The sequence below is a fragment of the Heptranchias perlo genome, chromosome 10 (assembly GCF_035084215.1).
Source record: "Heptranchias perlo isolate sHepPer1 chromosome 10, sHepPer1.hap1, whole genome shotgun sequence".
Lineage (NCBI taxonomy): Eukaryota > Metazoa > Chordata > Chondrichthyes > Hexanchiformes > Hexanchidae > Heptranchias > Heptranchias perlo.
The window spans coordinates 22,479,857-22,492,092 of NC_090334.1; the positions used below are offsets into that span (position 1 = coordinate 22,479,857).

Here is a 12,236-nt window from a genome sequence, read left to right on the forward strand (position 1 = left end):
CTATTGAATCCCTTTATCATTTTAAACACCTGGATTAGATCACCCTTCAACATTCTCAACTCAAGGGAATACAAGCCAGGTTATGCAACCTGTCCTCATAGTCTTAGCTTTAAAAATAGTAATTATTACATATATAATAATATAAAAGCCACTTATTTGGAGATTTCACAAAATAATTAAGGGTTACGGAATTCTGTCCTCCCCCCACCAAAGCACCAGAAAAAAAATCAAAGAATGCCCTTAATGCAAATGGAATTCAACTTATTCTGTTGAATAAGTGGCCCTGACATTATCCCAAAATAATATAAGCACCCGTATTGTTGCAAAATAGCAAATTCTCTGAATCGCTGTGCGAAATGCCACAAGATCGAGCAACAAGTATAGCTTGTACTTCCTGTAACTTTTTCCCCAGCGCACTTGTTGATAATTATAAAACTGTGTAACACCACAGAAGATCTGCTGGTATGTAATAAATATATATATACACATACAAGGGAGGGAGGAGTGGAAAGGAAGGGGAGAAGGAGGAAATTGAACAGTGGACCAAGATGAGTGTGTAGGACCTTTGTTACTTTGTGGTTACCATGAGTTATTCATTATAACCACCTGTAACACAGACACTGCTCTGTGTGGAGAATTCTTCATGTGGCTGAGTATCTTTTATTCATGTGAACTTCGCGTGAGGCTTCCTTGTAATTTTATTGCTCACAAGGTTTTTTTTTGTCTGTTGACAATTGTAACCAAAATAACAGGCTAAGGCTGGCTTAACACTGTGTTGGGTGATCAGTGTTGTTCAGTTTGTGCTTTGAAGCTAGTACTGACCCCTGGGCTTTTTCCCCCTGAAATCCTCAGATGTAACCACATGCAAAAATATTTGTGCTTTTGAAATGACAACCGGTCCTGTTGTGGTAAAGGATTGTTGTGTGCTCTCTCGTGATATATTCATGAAAGTTGCCAATAAGATATAGAGGCACGGAAGAAAAAATACCAGGAACACAGTGCAAGCTCAAGGAAAGACATGATCTGATTCCAGAAAAGACAGCAAAAAAATAGTGGAACGGCCAAGATCTGAAAACCAGACAATTAATGGCAATTGATAGTGAAAGAATATGGTGGACACAAGTGGGCAAGATCAGTTGAAGAAACACAAAAATAGGGAAGGATAATCTTTTTTTAAAAAAGAGACTGGAGGAAGAAAATTGCTTTGTCAGCATAGTTTGTAGGTAGGGTAGGGTATCTAGGGTCGTTTTTGTAGAATTTCTTTAAAAAATGTTAATTGCATTATTTTGCAATAAATTCCTTGTAATTTTCTGTTTTGCAAACTGTCTAAGATGACTTGAAAAACAGCAGGGAGGCAGCTTCACTGTATCATAACAACACTGAACAAAATCACCCAGGGAGCCATCTATTTAGGTTTATTGTGGGAAAATACAATTGCTCTGGCTATTTTACAAGAAAAAATGACAAAAATAATTGAATTAAAAAAGCGGATGGCACTGGAGCTCCATCAGACAACACAATTTATAGATAACTGTTATTGGTGGCATGAACATTAGTCTGAGACTCTGAATCGGTTACCTTGAAGAATGAACCAACGAAGGTGTGAGGTGGATGGCTTCAGAACTGAAGGAGCAAGTAGTGAAATATTGCATCCTAAACCCAGCCGCAGTCACTTTTAAAATGGCTGTTGTTGTTTATTCTTCAGTTTCCTCTTTTCCCACTCCAATATTGCATGTGCACAATTTGCACAGACCCAGTGTAGCACAAGTGTTTCAGGGCAAATAGAGTTCTGTACCATAGAATCATACAGCACAGAAGGAGGCCATTCAGTCCATCATGCCTGTGTTGGCTCTTTGAGAGAGCTATCCAATTTGTCCCACTCCCATGCTCTTTCCCCATAGCCCTGCTATCCTTTTCAAGTATATAATCTTATTCCCTTTTAAAAGTTATGATTGAATTTGCTCCCACCAGCCTTCCAGGCAGTACATTCCAGATCATAACAATTCGCTACGTAAAATAATTTCTCCTCATCTCCCCTCTGGTTCCTTTGCTAATTATCTTAAATCTGTGTCCTCTGATTACCAACCCACTAACACCATTGTTTTGTGCTATTTTTTGCCAACAACAGCAACAAAGGCATTGAAAATACCCAGCAGGGTTGGGCTTGGCAGAATGGCTTGTACTTGGGATGACCTTTTTCATCACAACCAATGGGCACAGTGGCAGTGGCATACTGTAAGCACAGCGATTCCAGTCAGGGTACTGTATCCATTTGTTCCACTCATTCTGGTTTCTTGTTGCACAAGAGTGGAATGCAGTCAGGAAAAGTAGAACTGTTGCCTCCAACCACACACATACTGGAGGAAGGCAAGAAGAAATATTGAAGCTCGGTAAATATCTGCTGACATCAGGTGAGATATGCAGATTTAACATAGTTTTTAAAAAAGATACCCAGTCCATTTCTTATTCATTGCTATCAGGTATTTAATACATTCTTAAGACAATAAAATAACTGCAACATTCCAATTAAGGCTCCTCAGGCTGCCTGCTGTTGTGTAATTATGGAGGAGATTAGGTCCAGGTGACTCGCTGTCGAGTTTTTCCTTCCCTGATGGGCCAGCTGGGATTGGGAACTTGCCACGTGTGTAACATCACATGAACCCACATCCTGGGACTGGAGACTTGCTGATGTCACACCTCTTGTTTAAGAAGGGAGCAAAGATAAACTGGGTAGTTAACTATAGACCAAATGGGTACTCTGTTAAAATCCATAATTCAAGATCAAATTAGTGAGCATTTAGATTTATGTGGGGTAATCAAGGACAGCCCACACAGATTTGTTGAAGGCTTGTTGTGTTTGACAAAGTTAATAAGTTTTTTGAGGAAGTGACTGATTTGTCGAGATTAGTGTATATGGGTTTTTGGAAGTACTGGATAAGGTTTCCTCACAGTGGCCTTGTTATATAAAAAAAATCAGGTGTATGGTATAAGAGGAAATGTAGTAGCATGGATAGAAAGTTGGTTGATGGAAACAAAAGGTTAAGGATAAATGGGTATTGTTTGGGTTGGAGAAGGGTTGAAAGTAGTGTCTCCCAAGAGTCAGTGCTGGGTCCATTTTTGTTCTTTATAAATGCTGGACAATCACTCATTGCATTGTGAGTGTATAAAAGTAAAAGTTGACAGGATGGGAGGGCAGATGTAAAATTTTTAACAAATCTGAGATGGCGATGATTTGGAATTGGGCCCAGGGAACATGATATTGTAATTTACTGATCAGATAAAGGCAGGGTTTGGCAAAGAGCAAGGAGGACTGTAAAAGGCTTAAGGAAGAATGTTCGCAGAGTGGTGCCAGGTACAATTTAATGCAGAGAAGTAACAAGTGATGCATTTTGGAGGAGAAATCAGGAATGGGAGTACAAGCTCAATGGAAAGATGCTGAAGGGAGTGGAAGATCAGAGATCTAGGTTCAAATCAATATTCCTTGAATGTGTGAATGGAAGTCGATAAAACCATAAAAAAAAGACCAATAACATTTTGTTTTTTTAGAAATAGAGGCAATGAGTACAAGAACAAAGAAGTAATGATTAATTGTATGAGATGAAGACTAGGCCACAGTTAGAGTTTTGGGTATTCCATTATTGAAAGGACATGAAAGCAATAAAGTGTCTAGGATAATAAACTGTAGCTATGAGGAGATATTTGAGATATGGTGGCTGCAGTATTTCTACTTGAGGAGGGAAGGTGAAGATGAGTTTTAATAGAGTTTTTGAAAATTTCAAGGTTTTGATGGAATGAATAGGAAAAGACTATTTCCTCTGGTTGGGGAGTCACTGACAAGAGGTCATCAATTTAAAATTGTCACTAAGAGTGAAGAGATTTTCGAGGAAAAAATTAATTACGCAGAGTTAGAACATGGAATGCTTTGCCGCAGGCAGTAGTTGAAGCAGAGATCATTGCATCTTTCAAAGGAAAAAGGATAAATTATTTGAAGCAGAGGAAGAAACGGGCTATGAGGAGAGAGCAGGACAGTGGGATTAGTTTCACGTTACTCTGCAAAGCAATGGCACAGACATGATGGAATGAATTGACTCCTTTTGTGCTGTAAACTGCCATAGTCCATGTCCAGGCTGTGACTCATTCAAATTTGGATCGGTGAGTCAAACATGAATACAAATCTTCTGTTGCAGATGGGCCATCAAATATTTTTGAGCAAAATAGGCATGATGATGAGTGGCCCATTTATGACAACCTATTCCTTGAAGCAGCAAATACGAAACACAATGGCTGCTTGCCCATATGCTTACATTTGTTAAACTCCTGCTTTTCTTTTTCGATTGTGTCTATTAATCTTTTGAAACCTTTCAAATTGATTATTTATAAAATGATGTAACATACTTTGACATACTCTCCAGATTTTCAACAGTATCTTCCTTTTTAAAAAATACTCTTCTCTCACTTTCAAATGATCAGCGTTAACTCTGGCCTGTAGTAAATACCAAAAAGGCTGGAGTGTATTTATCCTCTTGAACTTTGACAGTTCTTCATTTTTTTCAGCTTTATTCTTGAAGTGGGGATGTTTTTAAAAGAAAAAAAAAGCTTTTGTGCTTCAGACTTCATTCCAACTTCAGAGTTACTGGCCACTAGTGACAGCAGGAGTGACCGATCTGATGGATTTCCCCAGTCTTGTGCTGGGCTGCGTTAATGGACACAATTCAGATATTGATTGGAAGCGTAGACTGCAGTGCTCGGCACAGAAACCCATATGATAAATTTTACTGGTATTGACATCCTGTCCTAGTGTATTTTGGGAGCATTTTAGCACTTCATTTTGTGTGTGTGTATATATGCTATGTATAAGCTATACCTATTTGTCTCTTTATCTCTATCTATATTATATATATATATGTGTGTGTGTGTGTATACACACACACACACACACACACACTCCAGAATGCAATTGTGACTTTGTGTTTATTTTTTTTACTGGGGTTATTTTGAGTAGGTTCTAACCACCCCCGCCCCGCCTCCCTTTTTAGTTTTCTATCCGATTTTATCTTTCTTTGTCTACCTGCTTCCATGTCACTGCAATTATCCACTGTAGTCAGCCACTAGGAGGCACTAGCGACCGCCCATGTGTGACTGTTCTCTCCAATTTTTCATCATCCTGAGGCACCACAACTCCCGTTCAGTCTGTCCCAACTTGGGAACTCCACAAAGTGAACCGAGAGTACGCATCTATCCCCACTTTGTGGCACTTAATCTTAATGTTAAAATGCTTAGTATCTCCGCACCACGATCTGCGCTTCATATAACCAGTAACCGAAGACCAGTCATCGCTGTACTCAATATAGTGCAAGTATTATGGTCAGATCTTATTAAAATGTGAAGTTCAGGCTAACCTTCCTTTTTTGTGGTATAATGAGATACAATAATTGCACTGCTCGTCGAATTAGATGTGTATTAGCCCTTTTTTTTAGTACCCGATAGCTACATTTTGTTACTTGCTCACTATTGCTTAGCTTAAATTAATTGTTGTGTAAATGATCAAGTCAGAGTTTTGTGAAGTAGTATAACGAGAAAAACATTAGAGATGCCCATTTCTTTCAGTGAATGTACTGGGGTAGCCCAAGAGAAAAGGGTAAATGAAACAATAGGAGTCCTTAGTGATTTTCATTACTGATAACATATATAGAAGCAGAGTTATAAAAGAAGTGGGAGGTTAGTAATAAGAGACCTGACTCGACATGTTAACAATTTAATAATGGAATTCCGTGGTCTACAATTAAGCTAGAAAGAAAACTGAATCCTGGTAAGAATACTCCTCTCCTGCCATGTCAAATTGCTCCATTTTCCTCCTCTTCTCCCTCCTCCTTATACCATGTACAGCTGAGGGAGCAGGGTGATCTTGCCCTGGGCCTTTGCCAACATTGCTCTGATTTGGTTTCCAAGAGGCACACAACGGAGGTCTGGGGGAAGATTTACTTTCACTCCTTTTCTGAGGGGGTCACTGTATCATGGCGACGGAATAAGTCAAATTCCATTTTTGTTAAATGGGATTCGAGTTTTTTTAAACCAATGTTTTGGGGATCACCTTCCACAATTCTCTGTATTTATAATTTGGGCCTCTTATAATTTGATTGGTGATTGAATGTGTTCAGTTCCTTTTCATTATCTGGGTTTATGGTATTATTTGGCATTTTTATCCATGTTTTGAGGATTCATTCTATTTTTTCCCCTTGAAAACTGCATACCAGTGGCCTTAATTCTCATTTATTCGTCTTCATTCTCTCTGACCGATCAGTTTTCCAGAGTGGGAAAGCTGAGATTTGGGGGGCGGGGCCAATTTTAATCCGTGTGTAGTGAATGGGTGGGCGGGATGTTCACGGGCATTGCCTGGAGGACTCTGGGTGGGCCGCATACAAATTCTGGGGTCGGTCCTCGTTATCATGCAGCCAGCGATCTCCCAATAGGCAGCTCGCCAATTTGGAGATGGGAAATCGGGCGGAGTGGCCACCTGTCAAGGGCTTGCAGCGGCAGCTTAAAGGGGAGGTGCATTTTTTGTTGGGAACAGAGGGGAGCAACAATATAGAGCAGCAGACAACATGAGTGCAGGGCCGACATCAGCAACTACGTAAGCTTTCATATCCGTTAAGGTGGAAAATCCACAAGCAACGGACAGCAAAATATCTCAAAGCTCCATCCAACTATCCTGGGCAGCAGCTGGGGAGAGCTTTAAGTATCGCTGGAAGTTGCATACTTCCAGACTTGTACTGCCCAAGGAGCAGGAATTGACTGTAGTCAGGTGGGCAGAGACGGAAAGGGGATCAGGGTCTAATTTGACCTCTATTCCCCATCATTGATGAGTCTCCCGCTTGTTTCAGGCACAAGCTCTGGCCACCAGGATTTAAGTCTGCCTGAAAATGGGAATGGATGTCAAAGCAGCAGCAGTAAGTCATTGTGACTAGCAATGCTTAATTTTGGTTCTATTGTTTTTGAACATAAGCACAGCATTAACCATATTAAAATCACCCCTGGGAATTTTGCAGTATAGTGGAGCCAATCTGCTTGTTTCTACTGCCGTGGCATTATGCTTGGATGCTCCAGTGTGTTGTACAACCTAAGAACAGTTACGGTGAACTCGAGTCGTCTTCCAGTATATGTATTTTTCCCTTTTAGTTTCAGTTTTTTTACCCCCTCTTCCTTAGATGCTGACTCTTGTTGATTATGGTTCCATGTGTTCCACTCACCCAATAGCCATTCCTCCTATATGCACTTCTGCTCGTGGTTGCAAGATACTAACAGTGGTTGCAAGATAGTGTTTGGAAGCAGGGACCCTGCCTTGACTGTTGGTTTGTTTTTTTTCTCCTCTGTGCCTCTCTGCTCTGTATTTCAACTTGTCTGAAACTCAGCTGTCCATATCCTGCACTAAGTCCCAGTTCGCTGTCATGCCTATCCTCACTGGCATTGTGAACATCCACCCCCTTCCATAGCCCCACCATTGGTGGCAGAAACCTTCAGCAGTCTCAGCCTTACTCTCGCGAACTTCTTCCCTAAATCCATCCACCTACTTTTTTTTAAAAAAAAGTTTCTCTTCGACCAAACGTTCAGTCTCCCTTCCTAATCTGTTCCATCTATCGCCTCCACCTCTCCATGGCTCAGTGTCTATTCCTTCCATTATTTCTACTTATCTTTTCTCCATTCTCTGTCAAGTGCCTTGGGACCTTTCTATACGTAAGGCACTATACTAAATGAAGTTGGCATTGTGGCTGGCTGGTTGTTTAATGTACACCCAAGCATTGTTTGGTGCACTGTGATACCTTGCCACTGGTTCACCGTAAGGGATTTTAAATCTTAGTACAGACTTTAATGTAGACAAGTATATTAACTTCATCTTAGGTACTTGTCTGTGAAAAGCGGCTGCAGTATTCAGATTGAACAACCAAATTGTTGGCTTATTTTTAATCATTCAGCACAGAAGGAGGCCATTTGGTCCATTGTGCCTATGCTGGCTCTTTGGAAAAAGCTATTCAATTAGTCCCACTCCCTTTTTCTCCATAGCCCTACAAATTTTTCCTTTTGAAGTATTTATCCAATTCCCTTTTGAAAGTTATTATTGAATCTGCTTCTACCACCCTTTCAGGCAGTGCATTCCAAATCATCATAACTCACTGCGTAAAAAAAAATCCTCATCTCCCCTCTCTTTCTTTTGCCAATTACCTTAAAGGTATTACTAATTATTACCTTAAAAGTAAAAATTAATAGGCGTGATAGAAAGTGGCAATTTCACTGACCCAATAAGGTTACATTGTCTGATGATAGATTTGGACACAAGTCAGTCTCTATTTTGCTGGAAAATAGATCCCCAATTTGACTCTTGACCATTGTACATCTCGGGCCTTTGACAATCATCCCAGACAGTCAGCTTTATTCGGTGATGAGTGATGCAGATCAAAGGTGTATTCTGGAGCCATGATTGGCTTGTGGATGTGCCAATACCACTGTTATGGGTATTAACCCACAATATTGGGGTGGGGGGGCAGGTAGTGCATAGAAGGTTGTGTTAACAAGAATAATGCTGATGAGAGAAGCTTGCACTGAAAATGTTGGAGCTGAATCCACACCTACTAAATAGGATTGACTGCTGCATAATGCATTTACTGAGAATAGTTGGTGCATCTGGCATTGACAAAATAGTTCATTACTGCATTGATGGGATGGGGTTTGTTCCTGAATGCTCAATTGATTGGCCTTATTGCTATTTATTTTACTGAATAACTGTCTTATTAGCATAACCTGCATTGGTGTAGCTTATCACCACTTAGAGTATTGACCAAATAAGGCTAGTTACTTAACTGACAATATGAAGCTTGTTATTGATGAACTTATTGCTGTTTGTGCCATTGTTTAAGTGTAGTTTATTACTGTGCTGTACACTGTTGGATGGTAAGCCTGGAAAGGAATGCAGTAAGAGCGGAATATTTTGATCAGGACCTTCACCGCTGCCTTTCTTCTCTGGTTAATATGGTTCAAACATTGGTTGAGCTCTTGACAACGCCTGTAAATAATTTAGTGTTTTGTCAAGTATAGTGGAGCCCTGTTATGTAGATTTTCTAACTGAACTTATTTTATTCAGTAGAATTATTTGCAAGAAGAGCAGAAAGCCAGCCGAGGGTGAGATTGATGAAGGAAAAAGGAGAGGGCAGTATTAGTATTGAAAACAGCTCCAACAGGATTCAGGTTTGAGTAATAGATTTTACTGAAGTAGTAGCAAAGATATTTTGGAAATTATTTTGATCCAAGATTACTGAATATGAAGTCAGGTGTAAGGAGAAGATTGTATGTCATAAATTTAATGTTCCCACTTGGCCTCCCCTTTGTCTTTTTGGGGTCTGGTGAGTTAAATCCTGTGGGAGTCATTTGGTAAAGCTCTGGGACTTGAGTTTGAATCCAGCCAGGATGGTTGGGATCAAAATATCTTCAGATTGCTGGCAGTTGGGGACCTAATTAAATTGCCGTTGAGCAGTCTCAATTTAGTTCCTTCTGCTTGCAAGCACAAAAATGCCCACAATTTGCCATGACTTGGCAGTAAATTAAGAATGTGTCTGAGCTCACAAGTTTTGGGAAAAATTCACACTATCAGGTGCTTGTCTGGGGTTAAAGATCCTCATGTTGTGCCTGATTACCTCTGCAATAAGATGCAACAGGCACTTGATTTCGCCAGTTTTATTAGAGTGGCAAAATAGTCTGCCCTGTTCTTGATGTGGTAAGCAAAATAGAACACATTTTGAAGTCTGATTAGATTAAGTTCAAATGAAGCACAAATTACAAGTATCAATTATTTACACAGAAGTAAATCCCTTAATGGTCTACTTACTGGACCTTTGTTGAGACACCACAATTTGAATGTTACTGATGGGGGGGAAAAAAAAGAAAGACATTGCATAACCTCAGGACGTCCCAAAGAGCTATGCAGCCAATGAAGTACTTTTGAAGTGCAGTCACTGTTGTAATGTAGGAAACGCGGACCCAATTTGCGGACAGCAGAGTTCCAAAAATAGCAATTAAATAAATGACCAGGTAATCTGTTTTTTGGGTGTTGGTTGAGGGATAAATGTTGGCCAGGGAGAACCCTTATGCTCCCCTTCAAATCGTACCATGGGATCTTTTCCGTCCACCTGAGTAGGACCTCGGTTTACCGTCTCATCCTAAAGACGGCACCCCCGATAGCGCAGCACTCCATCAGTACTGCACTGAAGTGTCTGCCTAGATTTTGTGTTCGAGTCTCTGGAACGGGACTTGAGCCCACTACCTTCGGACTCAGAGGTGAGAGTGCGACCACTGAGCCAGGGCTGACACTAAAACTGCAGAGAGACAACACAGTCTTGAAATATGTCACTTCCACGGCCCATTCCATGTTTCCATTTGTTTCAATGAGAATAGTAGTTGGTTTCACTTAATTAAAAGCGGACATTTCTGCAGAATTGTTCAACCAGTTTGATACTGTGAGCTTGTTCTCATTAGGAAATGCAATCCAGATCCTAAACATCTCACCCTTGCAGCCAGCAGACAAAAAATTGTCTTCCCATCACTCTTTCCTGGATTCAGGTTCATTTCCCAGTGGTGAGTGGACAGTATTCAAATTCCCTTGTCAGAAAACTTGTTTAAAATGAAGGGATGTCCCACACCATCTGCGTATTTCAAATTAAATTTGAATGAACATTCACAAGTTTTGCCTGTGACTTTCAGTGGTCCTTGCATGAGCTGACATTAATTGCAGTCGATTTGCTAACCTTGCACATGACTAAATATTTAAAAAATTGCAAAATATATTCTCAAAACTAATTTCAGATGGAATCGTGCTTCTGTAACCCCACAGGATATGTCACAATCTACTGCTGATAAATTCAGTCATTCATCTGCTCTAAATATTTCAATAGTGCAAATTAAGCAGTGTAAGTAACAGTGATGTGGGAATTTAGTGCTGAAAAAAGTTAAATATATCAGATAATATGAATTGAGTGATGTTGAATGGAAGAAAGAAAAAGAAAGATTTACATTTATATAGCGCCTTTCATGACCTCAGGAACTCCCAAAGCGCTTTATAACTAATGAAATACTTTTGAAGTGTAGTCACTGTTGTACATAATATTCGCTTGGTGGGCAGACTGCAATCGTAACCACCGATCTGCAAGCTGATCTAATTTCCTAGCTAAAGCACGACACAATGACAGGCATCACTGGCTCCCTGTCATGACTCTCTCCCCAACTGATTTGAAGGGAGTTGGGGATAATTCTCAACAAATTTCCTTTGCGATATTGTCCTTTCGGAGAAACTAAGTTCTAATAAAGTGTCCAGCAACTATTGATTTTGGTGAGTAAATGTGTTCACCTTGAATGAAGATTCAGGCTCAACAAAACAGCCATTGCAGGATTATAACTGGGCAACGACTAGAACACTAATAAATTTACCTGCCCCCAGCAAGTGACTGAGTACAAAAAAATTGGACTCGGCTACCATCCAGTAATTGATTTTTTTTTTTGTCTCTCAGACAAGACCTGAAGCTGCCTTTGTTAATACCTTGTTTTTTTCCCCCTACTCTCATTCCAGCTCTAAAGCCCTTGCCTATCTGTCCTTTGCAAATACCACCTATTTCCAGCCACCCTTTCTTCTCTCAGGCCACTGAATCTGTCATCTCCTGCCAGCTTTCAAGACTCCTCCTTCCCATCCTCCTTCACAGCCATCCATTTCTCACCTCCCCCCACCCACCTTCCTCTCCGCTGAACACTGCTCAGACCAGACATTTTCTGCCAGTGGAAAGGATTTCAGCTGAGGGAAGATTTTCGTCAGCAAACACACTGACCAGGCTCCAAAATGCTGACAGTTGACATGTATGCATCACAATACCCCGAGAATCCATTCTAAAACATTTTCTGTATCTTTCCAAATAACCCATCCAACACTGCAGTTTTATAGTTGTGCTTGATAATCTGGATCAAGTCTGACATGTGAATCTTTCATCTCCTGCCAGCATTCAAGACTCCTTATTCAAATCCCTCCAGTACAGGTTGAGCACTTCTTACAGCAACAAGACAGCTCTGACCAACGCCATCTTCTCTGTGATTGTTGCTTTGGTGCCATGTCCACCTTACCCCTATCAACCCCTCTGAAGTATGGTTGGCCATGCCATCCCTCTCCATTGCTTTTCTCCTTTGTCCAGCTCTGTGGCATTGCCTTT

At 40.5% G+C, this 12,236-nt stretch overlaps 1 protein-coding gene across 4 annotated transcripts in view; it reads left to right on the forward strand.

Annotated features, from left to right (window-relative positions):
- Window positions 1-12,236, forward strand: part of LOC137326342 (alpha-(1,6)-fucosyltransferase) — a 707,679-nt gene that overhangs the window by 56,053 nt on the left and 639,390 nt on the right. Inside the window, exon 1 of one of the 4 annotated variants that reach the window (XM_067991338.1) lies at window positions 9,217-9,237. The exons of the other annotated variants lie outside the window; for them this stretch is intronic. The gene's annotated coding sequence lies outside the window, so the exon portion shown is untranslated. Of the gene's footprint in view, window positions 1-9,216; window positions 9,238-12,236 lie in introns of those variants that run through there. 4 annotated transcript variants of the gene reach the window in all.